Raw genomic sequence first — 13819 nt, 5'->3', positions numbered from 1 at the left:
AGAAGATTATGGCTAATGATATGATTAAATGGTGTACCTGGAATATCAAGGGAAGTCACTCACCAATTAAGAGGAAGAAGGTACTCTTGAGTCTTAGAAAGGAGAAGGTGGATATTGCTTGTTACAGGAGACACATTTGGATGACAAGGAGCATCTGACATTACAGCAGAATGGCTTTGACTGAGTTTATTTTTCATCATTTAATACCAGAAGTAGGGGAGTGGCTATATTGGTAAGGAAAAATCTCTCATTTAAATTGTTGGAATGTGTTAAAGACACATACGGAAGGTTTGTAATTCTTAAAGCCTTGATAAATGGGGAAGAATATGGCATTTTAAATGTTTATTGTCCCCCAGCTCATCCTCTTAAATTCTTGGTAGATGCTTTTTCTAAACTGATAAGTCTCAAGTCTCGGCACATCATTATAGGGGGAGATTTTAACTGCCTCATGGACCCCACAGTAGATAGGTTGCCTAAAGGTCCCTCTGCACAAACTAAACAGTTATTGGGTCTATGTGGGGAATTGGAGTTGATGGACGTCTGGAGGTGTCTCCACCCTACAGGTAGGGATTTCATGTTTTTCTCCAATCCGCATAGATGTCACATGAGGATTGATTATTTTTCTGACCCCTGCAGTAACCCTGGATCTGGTGGCATCCTGTACGATTGCTAATATTGCCATCTCTGATCATGCTCCAGTGTACCTCATGGTTAAAATTAAGGATGTTATAGTGGATTCAAGGTACTGGCAAATGGACCCCTTTATTCTCATGGACAGCAAGTTTGTGGAGTATTTCTCTAGGGAATTTCGGGCATTCCTAGACATCAACATAGGCTCGGTTGATAGCTCATCTGTTCTCTGGGAAACTACTAAAGCCTATGCCAGAGGGTTAGTTATTTCATATTCCACCAGTAGGAAGTGGCAGAAAGGTGAGCAGCAATGTCTCCTTGAAGGCAGCCGAGAAGGCCTATTTTGAAAGATACTCGTTGGTCAAACTGCAGAAGATTATGGCACTACTGTCTACACTAAATTCCGTGCTCATGCAGACGGCAAAGAAGGAGCTGGCTTTTGCAAAGCAAAGGTTATACGAGCATGGTGACAAGCCAGGCAATACTTAGCATGCCTTGCCAGAAAGAGAAATGCCCCACAAACCATTACAGCGATTAGGGAAGGGTCTGGGAACCTAACATGTGATTCTAAAAAGATTAATGTGACGTTCCAGAGATTCTACTCTAAATTATATCAGTCTGAGAATTGTGAGGAGGGGCAGGTTAAAATGGAATCCTTTTTTAGAGATCTGAAGCTCCTGGGTGTGACTCCCAAACAACAGTCCTTTCTCAATGCCCCATTATCAGAGCAAGAAGTGCAGGAAGCTGTGAGGCAGCTTCAGAATGGAAACGCGCACAGTCCTGATGGACTTCCCAGTGAATTCTATAAGGAATTTATAAGTATACTGTCAGGCCCGATGCTGAATATATTTAATGATTTATCCAGTCATGTTTGTCTCCCACCTTCTCTGAGAGAGGCCAATATTTCACTTATCCTTAAAAAAGGGAAGGATCCGGAAGACTGTGCTTCATACAGGTCCATCTCACTCTTAAATATGGACTTTAACATCCTCTCTAAGGCTCTTGTGTTAAGGCTGGAGACTGTGTTACCGTCTATTATTAAAGCTTGGGGCAGCTGCCGCCAAGGCGCGGTGGGGAAAGACCACCGTTTAACATCTGCCTGCCTAAAGAAGATCAGGGGGCCCATGCAGTCATTTGAGCTCTGCTGACGCCTCAGCTCAATATATGAGTGAGAAATGCACAGATCTGTATGTAATAATGAAAATTCTGAGCTGTGTATGTAAATGTGGAAATATGTATGGCATTACCTAATGCACACTGTATCAAATTATTTTATGAATATTTTATGAATAAAGTATATTTTTGAAATTAAAAAAAAGGAGTAGACCTTCCGGACATTAAAAATTACCAATTAAACTCACTTTTGACCTATGTAAGTGATTGGGTTTGTGGGGACCCTCTTTCAATATGGCTAGATATCGAAGCCTCCCAGGCAAGGTGTCCTCTTACCAGTTTGCTGTTTTTGAACAAAGTGAAGACAGTTAGGGAATATTGCCATAACCCAATAGTCATCAATACTGTTAAAGCATGGAGGGCAATTCGGCAGAGGGAAGGTAATACTGGCAAAACATTTTTGTTTACACCTTTAGTGGGTATGCCAAGCTTTCAACCAGGTATGATAAATTCAGGATTTAAATGTTGGGCAGCTAGGGGTATATCTTGCATAGGTGATTTATTTGAGGGAGATGTAATGATGTCTTTTGATCAGTTAGTACGGAAGTACGAGTTACCTAATAGAGACCTCTTTTGTTTTTTTCAAGTTAGGGATTTTATTCAAAAAAAGACCACACTTTTGACTGATCCCTACAAATCTGACATAGAAAGAGGGGTACTAAGGGCTAAGAGTACACTCTCTTTCAGTACTCTATATCACTAATTGGTGAGTCTGATTGACTCTGCAAGATATCGGAAAGAGAACTGGGTGTTGAAGTTTCTTCAGAGGTATGGAAGGATATTTGGGAGAATGCAAGGAAGATATCAATTTGCAATAGGACCCATGCTTTACAGTTGAAGATTCTCTACAGTGTCCTCTTGGCCCCAGACCGTTCGTCAAAATTTAAACCAGGGGTATCTTCAGCATGTCCCAAGTGCAAGGTCTGTACGGGTACTCTTACCCATTGTCTTTGGTCTTGTGACAGGCATCAAACATATTGGAGCGCTGTGGTGGTGCAATGGAGAGGAGTTAAGTTTTGGGATGGAGAAGGACCCTATTTCGCTCCTTTTGGACCCATTGCATTTCCTGCAGACTCGCATAAGGAAAAACTTTTCAATATTCTTCCATTCTGTGCAAGGAAGAATATCTTGCTAGGTTGGATATCAGAAAACCCTCCCCCCTCCCCCCGGGTTGGCGGAAGATTGTTATGGAGCATATTCCCCTGGATTTTCTCACAAATATGGTACACCACAAAACTGATAATATTTACAAGACATGGCAACCCTTTTAGAAATACCTGGACACAGATTTATCTGCCACACTAACAAGGGCTTTTATATAGCCGTAACGATTGTATTTCATGAGTCCAATATCCAGGGAGGAGGAACTGTGAATGTATGAGTGTTTTGTTTGGCTGGGCTGAGTTATTACTATTTATTTGTTTGTTGTTAGGTATTTATTTAGTTAGTTGAATAGCTAGTTTATGTTTTTTTTTAATTTTATACTTCTCTATATATGTTTATACATTCGTATAGGAGGGTGGGTTGGGGAATTTTTTTATTATTTGGGTTTTAGTTTTGTACTATTTTTGTACTGTTTTGAATTGCATTGTTTTGTATTTGTTGTAATAAATAAAAATCTATTTTTTCTTAATAAAAATATGTTATATAAAAAAGGAGCTTTATAAAATCATGAGAGGCATGGATAGGGTAAATAGACAAAATCTTTTCTTTGGGGTTGGGAAGTCCAGAACTAGAGGGCATAGGTTTAGAATTAGAGGGGAAAGATATAGAAGAGACCTAAGGGCAACTTCTTCATGCAGAGGGTGGTACCTGTATGGAATGAGCTGCCCGAGGATGTGGTGGAGGCTGGTACAATTGCAACATTTAAAAGGCATCTGGATCGGTATATGAATAGGAAGGGCATGGAGGGATATGGGACTGTGTGCTGGCAGATGGGACTAGATTGGGTTAGGATATCTGGTCGGCATGGATAAGTTGAACCAAAGGGTCTGTTTCCGTGTTGTACATCTCTATGACTGTATGACTTGAAACGCTATGGTCCTGGAAATTGGATGGACGGATAGATGGAATTTTGTTTAGATTCCCTACAGTGTGGAAACAAGCCCTTGGCCCAACCAGTCCATCCAGACGCATTTCCCTCTGACTAATGCACCCAACACTATGGGCAATTACACATGACCAATTCACCTGATCTGCACATCTTTGAACTGTGGGAGGAAACCGGAGTGCCTGGAGGAAACCCACGCAGACACGGAGAGAATGTGCAAACTCCACACAGACAATTGCCCAAGGCTAGAATCAAACCTGGGACCCTGGTGCTATAAGGCAGCAGTGCTAACCACTGAGCCACCATGCCCTCCGTAAACTTAAACCGTTAGCAGCCAGGATGCGAGTGGGATGTTTGATGACTGGCGCAGACACAATGGGCCAAAAGGTCTCTTTCCGTACTGAATGGCTCTGGGCGTGTTGTGATAGATAATAAATAAACCATGATCCCATATAATGATAGAACAGGTGAAGTGGTTAAACGTCCTATTCCTGTCCCAATGTCAGGAATGTTAGGCATTGAATGAGGGAAGGTCTCTCTCTGATAAATTTATAACTGTGTAGGGATCAAGATGTAAATCAAGCACATTTTAAAAGTGATTTGATTGATGCACTATATAACTGCAGAATCACTTCTTCAGTTTTACATTCTGTAGTTCTTGTTGTGAAATTCAGTGTTCCCTGAATATTTTTGATCATTTTCGAATCTATATCCTTTTAGACGTATGCATCAAAGGCCTTGCCTAAATTGGAACACATGAAGTTTGGTGCTGACTGATAATGAAAGTATATATATCCCAAGTCTAAGAGCATACATTCTTTATCAACAGGAACTCTGTAGCTCTTAAATATATACACATGAAACAACCACCTGAGCAAAAATTGTACCCTGTTATGTTCTTTCTAGAAGCTACAACTGAACCAATAATTCCTCTCTAATTTCAAAACTCCGAAAAAAACAGAATATCAGGTCCATCAAATCAAAGTAGGACCTTGTTGAAAAAAAATGTTGAATCACTGCTGAAATACAGGGTGAATTGATAGCTGGTCAATACCAGAAGCAATGGAATCCTTCTAATTTGTCACTGAGTCATGGAGTCGTAGAGCTGTCCAGCATGGAAACAGACTCTTTGGATTAAATTGTCCATGCCAACCAGATATCCTAAATTAATCTAGTAGCATTTGCCAACATTTGACCCATATCCCTGTAAATCCTTCCTATCCATTCAGATACCTTAGACTTCAGTCAATGTGTGATCATATTAAAATTGTTCTACAGTTCATTGTTTTGTCAACTAAATAACACAAAGCTATCAATAATTGAATACAATATCATTGCACTGTTTGTAACAAAAATTAGATTCTATTATGAAGCTCATTGATCTAAATACATTTAAATATTAACTATTGTAGGATTGTACCACTTTAATTGTAATAGTTCTTTTTTATTCATTCACAGGATGATGACATTGCTGGTTAGACCAGCAGTTGATGGTCGGGTCTTGGGTAGTGTTGTTGAAAAAAAGTTCAGGTACATAGTTCTTTGAAATTTGCATCACAATAACAGGGTGGTTAAGAAGGAGTTTAACCCATATGCCTTCCTTGCTCAGACCGTTGAGTATAAGAGTTGGGACATCACGTTGAAGTTGAACAGGTCGTGGTGAGGCCACTTTTTGAGTGCTGTGTACAGTCCTGGTCACTTTGTTATAGGAAAGATAGTATTAAATTGGAGAGGGTTCAGAAAAGATTAACCAGGATATTGCTGGGACTGGAGGATTTGAATTACAAGAAGAAGCTGGATAGGCTGGGACTTCTTTCATGGGAGCCTAGGAGATCGAGGGGTCATCTTATAGAGGTTTATAAAATTGTGAGGCAACAAAGGTAAATGCAAAGGTCCTTACCCTAAGCTGAGGGAGTTCTAAATTAGGGGACAAATTTTTATGGTGAGAGGAGAAAGATTTAAAAGGGACCTGAGGAGCAACTTTTTTGACATAGAGGATAGTTCTCATATGGAATGAATTGCCAGAGGAAGTCGTAGATTTAACATTTAAAAGACTTTTGGATTGGTACATGAATGGGTAAGGTTTAGAGGGATATGGGCCAATGCAGGCAAATGGGACTGTTTTAATTTGGAAAACTTAGTCAACATGGACAAGTTGGACCAAAGAGTCTATTCCTGAAGAAGGGCTTATGCCCGAAACGTCGATTCTTCTGCTCTTCAGATGCTGCCTGGCCTGCTGTGTTTTTCCAGCACCACATTTTTCAACTCTGGTACTCCAGCATCTGCAGTCCTCACTTTCTCCCAAAGAGTCTATTTCCATGCTGTATTACTCTTTGACTCTAGTGAATCAGATGGGCTTTCCCCAACAATGGATTCGTAATTATCATTCGACTCTTAATTTCCAGATTTTTATTAAATTCAAATTCTCCCATCTGCCTTGATGGAATTCAAACCTGGGTGCCCTGAACATTACCTAGGTCTCTGGATTAACAGTCCACCAATAATACCTTAGGCCATCACCTCCTGACATTCATTTTTTAAAATTTAATTGAAATGTGTTTGTAGTCGGCAAGGCCGCATTTATTGTCAATTCGTAAATGTCCTTGAAGTTTTTGTTGAGTTACCTACTTGAAACATTGTGGTCTGTGTTTTGTGGACCCGTACACAGTTTTTACAATTCCACAATTTTGACCCAGTAATGGTTAAGGAACAGCAATAAAGTTCCAGGTCAGGTTGGTATGCAACATAGAGGGAACTTTGCAGGCAGAGATGTTCCCATTCATTGGCTGCCTGTCTTTCTAGGGTTGTGTTTTGCATTATTTTATCTTCCTTGTTATGAAAAAAAATGTTTGGAGATGATTAATGTTATTGTACTGCTTTTAATCTAAAGTGAGTTCACAGAATGTTTAAACCTACTCCACAACCATGTGCTGGGATCGCTGGAGCGAATAGGGAATTAGTACTTAATGACCGTTTCAGTTTGCTTTCTCTGAAATATTCAATCCTAACCATCTCTTTCTGAAACATAACTTTTCACACACAATTTGAAATTAGCTTGTGTTTTCTGCTTGGTTCTATTGTATTTGAAAAGCTTGTCTTCTTTTATCCAAAGTAGTCATAAATCCTGTGATCCATGAAGAATATAAACAGCAGATGAATATTTTCTGACTGGCTGAGCAGCAAATGGGATGTCCTTGTACGAAGCATTCACTACAACTGTGGATTTCATGGTTTACGTTTTGCAAAGCCTTTGCGATGTTAGCTTAATAGTTTCAGTGGAAGCTCCGTTTGGTTCCCAGTTTGTGTTGTGGTATCTGCTCTCAGCTGGAATGACAGAAGAGCTGGGTTATGCATTTTGGAATTGATTGGTACCTTTGCTGAAAATGTTACTTTAAGGTTAATTATATCTTGCTGATTTTGACATTGATTAAAGGTTTACAGACAGATTCAGAAAATTAAACTGGCTTGGAAGTTGAGTGAGATGCATTCAATTCTTAATGTTCAGAACTTCCTCATGATCACCTCAGTCTTGAGAAGAAATCCCTTTTGTCCTGTTTATAGCACTTCACCTGTTAGTCTGTCAGTATAGTTGAAACATTGTTTATAATTTGGTTTTCAGTGCAAATTGAAACAATTAAATAAACAAATAATTTTAGCTTGTCCTACAATTGTTGTTACACAGTACTTCTAATGCTGACTATCCATTGATTTGAGGGTGGTAGCTACTCAGGACCATGAGTTACTGTCAGGTGTCTTAATCTGACTGAACAGCTCAGTTTTCAATCCATAGATTATTGTGCAAATGTGGCAGGATTTCCCATGAGGTAGTGGAATGTTTTCCTTCTCTACTGATGTTCTGCCTTGTAGAGTCATGGAGATAAAGTGAGGACTGCAGATGCTGGAGATCAGAGCTGAAAATGTGTTGCTGGAAAAGCGCAGCAGGTCAGGCAGCATCCAAGGAGCAGCGGAATCGACGTTTTGGGCATGAGCCCTCCTGAAGAAGGGCTCATGCCCAAAACGTCGATTCCGCTGCTCCTTGGATGCTGCCTGACCTGCTGCGCTTTTCCAGCAACACATTTTCAGAGTCATATAGATGTATAGCACAGAAATAGACACTTCAGTCCAACTTATCCATGCAGACAGTTTTCCTAATCTAATCTAGTCACATTTGCCAGCATCTGGCCCATATCCCTCTAAACCCTTCCTATTCATGGAACATTACAGCACAGCACAGGCCTTTCAGCCCTCAATATTGCACCGACCTGTGGAACCAATCTGAAGCTTATCTAATCTACACTATTCCATTCTTGTTCATATGCCTACCCAATGACCATTTAAATGCCCTTAAAGTTGGCAAGTCTACTACTGTTGCAGGCAATGCATTCCACACCCTGACTACTCTCTGAGTAAAGAAACTACCTCTGACATCTGTCCTATATCTATCACCCCTTGGTTTAAAGCTATGTCCCCTCATGTTAGCCATTGCCATCCGAGGAAAAAGGCTCCCACTGTCCACCCTATCTAACTCTCTGATTATTTTATATGTCTCAATTAAGTCACCTCTCAACCTTCTCTCTAACGAAAACAGCTGCAATTCCTCAGTCTTTCCTCATAAGACCTTCCCACCATACCAGGCAATATCCTAGTAAATCTCCTCTGAACCCTTTCCAAATCCACATCCTTCCTATAATGCAGTGACTAGAATTATATGCAATACTCCAAATGTGGCCGCACCAGAATTTTGTACAGCTGCAGCATGATCTCATGATTCCAAAACTCAATCCCTCTACCAATAAAAGCTAACACGCCGTATGCCTTCTTAACAACCCTATCAACCTGGGTAGCAACTTTCAAGGATCTATGTATCTGGCCACCGAGATCTCTCTTGCTCATCTACACTACCAAGCGTCTTACCATTAATCCAGTACTCTGCATTCCTGTTACTCCTTCCAAAGTGAATCACTTCACACTTTTTCACATTGAACTAAATTTGCCACATCTCAGCCCAGCTCTGCAGCTTATCGATGTCTCTCCGTCAACTACAACATCCTTGTCGCTATCCACAACTCTACGACCTTAGTGTCGTCCACAAATTTACTGACCCATCCATCTCTGCCCTCATCCAGGTCATTTATAAAAATGGCAAACAACAGTGGACCCAAAACAGATCCTTGCGATATTCCACTAGTAACTGAACTCCAGGATGAATATTTTTCCATCAACCACCACTCTCTGTCTTCTTTCAGCTAGCCAATTTCTGGTCCAAACTGCTAAATCACCCTCAATTCCATGCATCCGTATTTTGTGCAATAGCCCACCATGGGGAACCTTATCAAATGCCTTACTGAAATCTATATACACCGCATCAAATGCTTTACCCTCATCCACCTGTTTGGTCACTTTCTCAAAGAACTCAAAAAGGTTTGTGAGGCACAACCTATTCTTCCCAAAACAGTGTTGACTCTCCCTAATCAGTGTATTCCTTTCTAGATAATTATAAATCCTATCTCTTGTAACCCTTTCCAATACTTTACACACAACTGAAGTAAGGCTCACAGGTCTATATTTCCAGGGTTCTTAAACAAGGGAACAACATTTACTATCCCCCAGTCTTTTGACACTATTCCTGCAGACAATGATGACATAAAGATCAAAGCCAAAGGCTTGGCAACTCCTCCCTGGCTTCCCAGAGAAACCTAGGATAAATCCCAACCCGGATCATTTCTGAAGGGTTTTTGCCCGAAACATCAACTTTCCTGCTCCTCAGATGCTGCCTGACCTGCTGTGCTTTTCCAGCACTACACTCTAATCTTGAATCTGATCTCCAGCATCTGCAGTCCTCACTTTTGTCTACATCCCGACCGGACTTATCTATTTTTACACTTTCCAGAATTGCTAACGCCTCCTCTTTATGCACCTCAATCCCATACAGTCTAATAGCCTGTATCTCAGTATTTTTCTCAACCACGTTGTCTTTTTCTAATGTGAATACTGGCGAAAAGTATTCATGTAATACTTCCCCTATTTCCTCAGACTCCATGCACAACTTCCCACTATTATGCTTCATTGGCCCTAATCTTACTCTAGTCATTCTTTTATTCCTGATATACCTATAGAAACCTTAGGGTTTTCCTTGATCCTATTTGCCAATGACTTCTCATGTCCCTTCCTGGCTCTTCTTAGCTATCTCTTTAGGTCTTTCCTGGCTAACTTGTAACTCTCAAGCACCCTAACTGAGCCATCACATCTCATCTGAACATAAGCCTTCTTCTTCCTCTTGACAAGAGATTCAACTTCCTTAGCAAGCCATGGCTCCCATGTTCAACAACTTCCTCCCTGCCTGACTGATACATACTTATTAAGGATCCGCAGTAGCTGGTCCTTGAATAAGCTCCACATTTCAACTGTGCCCATCCCCTACAGTTTCCTTCCCCATCCTATGCATCTAAAATCTTGCCTAATTGCATCATAATTGCCTTTCCCCCAGCCATAACTTTTGCCCTGCGATGTCTACTTATCGCTTTTCATCACTGAAGTAAACATAACTGAATTGTAATCACTATCATCAAAGTGCTCACATACCTCCAAATCTAACACTTGGCCAGGTTCATTGCCCAGTACCAGATCTAATGTGGCCTCACCCCCTTGTTGGCCTGTCTATATACTGTGTCAGGAAATCCTCCTGCACACATTGGACAAAAACTGACCCATATAAAGTACTTGAACTATAGTATTCCCAGCCAATATTTGGAAAGTGAAAGTCCCCCATAAAAACTACCCTGTCGCTCTCGTTGCTATCATCGTTGCTATTCTATCCTCTACATCTCTGGAACTATTTGGAGGTTTATTGAAAACTCCCAATAGGGTAACCTCTCCTTTCCTGTTTCTAATCTCAGCCCATACTGCCTCAAATTTCCATTCTGCCTCTGTAATAATGTCCTTGACTAAAATGCCACATCATCCTCTCTTTTACCATTTTCTGTGTTTTTTTTAAGACTCCCTACAATGTGGAAACAGGCCCTTCGGCCCAACCAGTCCACACTGACCCTTCGATGAGTAACCCACCCAGACCCACTTCCCTCTGACTAATGCACCTAACACTATGGGCAATTCACCTGACCTGCATATCTTTGGACTGTGGGAGGAAATCCACGCAGACACAGGAAGAATGTGCAAACTCCACACAGACAGTCACCCGAGGCTGGAAGTGAACCTGGAACCCTGGTGCTGTGAGGCAGCAGTGCTAACCACTGAGCCACTGTGCCACCCAATATCTTCTTACTGAAACATCTAATTCCCCAAACCTGCAATAACTATTCCTGTCCCTGCTCTTCCCATGTCTCTGAAATGGCCACAACATCGAAATCCCAGGTACCAACCCATGCTGCAAGTTCACCCACCTTATTCCGGATACTCCTGGCATTGAAGAAGGTACACTTCAAACCAAATTCTTGCTCGCCTGTGCCTTCTTGTGACCTTGCAATCTTAGTTCTGACTTCACTACTCTCAACCTCCCATATATTCAAACTACAATTTCAGTTCCCATCCCCCTGCTGACTTAGTTTAAACCCACTCAAAGAGCATGAGCAGATTTCGTCCCCAGGATATTGGTACCCCTCTGGTTCAGGTGAAGACCACCCTCTTTGTAGAGGTCCCACCTACCCCAGAAAGCCAATTATCCAAGAATCCAAAACCTTCCTTCCTGCACCATCCCTATTGCCACGTGTTCAACTCCTCTCTCTCCCTATTCCTCGGCTCGCTAGCGCATGGCACGGGCAACAAACGAGATACAACTCTGTTTTGTTCTAGCTCTAAGCTTCCACCTTAGCTCCCTGCATTTTTGCCCTAAATCCCCATCTCTCTTCCTACCTATGTTATTGGTGCCTATGTGGACCACGACTTGGGGCTGCTTCCCCTCCCCCTCAAGGATCCCAAAAACATGATCAGAGATATCATGAACCCTGGCACCCTGGAGGCAACTCACCAACTGTAAATCTCTCTCGTTCCCACTGAACCTCCTATCTGTCCCCCTAAGTATGGAGTCTTCAATGACTAATGCTCTGCTCATCTCCACCCTTCCCTGTTGGACACAAGGACAGAGATCTGTGCCCCATTGCTTACCCCTGGTAAGTCGTTCCCCCCCAACAATATTCAAAATAGTGTATTTGTTGTTGAGGGAACGGCCACAGGGCATCTCTGCACTGCCTGCTGATTCCCTTTCCATCCCCTAACGGTAACCCATCTGCCTTCTTCTTTTACCTGAGGTGTAACTACTTCCTATAACTCTTCTCAATAACCTCTCCACCTCCTGAATGATCCGAAGTTCATCCAGCTCCAGCTCCAATTTTCTAATGCAGCTTTCGAGGAACTGGAGTTGGGTGCACTTCCACAGATGCAGTCAGCAGTGACACTGGTGGTTACCTTTATCTCCCACATTCTGCAGGAGGAACATTCAACTGCCCTAACCTCCATTCCCACTATTCTAAATTCCCAACGAAACTACAGAAAAAAGCTAATAAAAAGAAACTAGTTAGCTTACCAACCCGGCGCACAGAACCTTTTTCTTTGGTTAGAGGAGGAAGACGAGTGGGAAACACTACCCGAGTAATGTTTCAGGTAAAGCAACCATCCAAATATAAAGTCTCACTTACCCAGCAGTTCCGTGTCTGCTCCTGCTCAGTGTGTGCTCCGCCCGTATACGAGGTAAGCTTTTATATCTTTTAAAATGTGCCTTCCCATTTGGCCTCTGGTCCTCACTGTCACTCCTCCCACTCCAACTGCCACCGAAAGAATGAAGATGGAGTGAGAAGAATGACAGCGAGGACTGGGGCCATATACCCATCCAGATGCCTTTTAAATGCTATAATTGTGCCAGCCTCCACCACTTCCTCTGGAAGTTCATTCCTTACACATCACCCTCTGTGTGAAAAACTTGCCCCTTAGGTCCCTTTTACATCTTTCCCCTCTCACCCTAACCCTATGCCCTCCAGTTCTGGACTCCCCAATCCCAGGGAAAAGATCTTGTCTATTTATCCTATCCATGCCCCTCATGATGTTTTAAACCTCTGTGAGGTCACCCCTCAGCCTCCGACACTCCAGGGAAAATTACCCCAGCCTATTCAGCCTCTCCCTATAGCTCAAATCCTCCAACCCTGGCAACATCCTTGTAAATTTTTTCTGAACCCTTTCAAATTTCACAACATCCTTCCAATAGGAAGGATACCAGAATTGCACGCAATACTCCAAAAATGACCTAACCAATTTCCTGCACAGCCGCAACGTGACCTCCCAACTCCTATACTCAGTACTCTGACCAGTAAAGAAAAGCATACCAAACGCCTTCTTCACTATCCTATCTACCTGCGACTCTACTTTCAAGGAACTATGAACCTGCACTCCAAGGCCTCGTTGGTCAGCAACACTGCCTTGGTCCTTACCATTAAGTGAATAGGTCCTGCTCTGATTTGCTTTCCTAAAACGCAGCACCTCACATATTCCTAACTCCATCTGCCACTCCTCGGCCCATTGGCCCACCTGATCAAGATTCCGGTGTACTTTGAGGTAGCTTTCTTCGCTGTCCACTACACCTCCAATTTTGGTGTCATCTGCAAACTTATTAACTATACCTCCTATGTGCCTAAATCTTTATGTAAATGATGAAAAGCAGTGGACCCAGCATTGATTTTTGTGGCACACCACTGGTCAAGGCCCACTAGTCTGAAAAGTAACCCTCCACCACCAGTCTTTGTCTTCTACCTTCGAGCCAGTTCTCTATACACATGGCTAGTTCTCCTTGTATTCCATGAGATCTAACCTTGCTAACCAGTCTCCGATGAGGAACCTTGTCTAATGTCTTTCTGAAGTCCATATGGATCACATCAACTGCTCTGCCCTTATTAATCCTCTTTGTTACTTGTTCAAAAAATTCAATCAAGTTTGTGAGACATGATTTTCCACACACAAAGC

The sequence above is a fragment of the Hemiscyllium ocellatum genome, chromosome 20 (genome assembly GCF_020745735.1).
Source record: "Hemiscyllium ocellatum isolate sHemOce1 chromosome 20, sHemOce1.pat.X.cur, whole genome shotgun sequence".
Lineage (NCBI taxonomy): Eukaryota > Metazoa > Chordata > Chondrichthyes > Orectolobiformes > Hemiscylliidae > Hemiscyllium > Hemiscyllium ocellatum.
The sequence above is the reverse complement of the archived record's forward strand: the minus strand, read 5'-3'. Positions refer to the sequence as shown.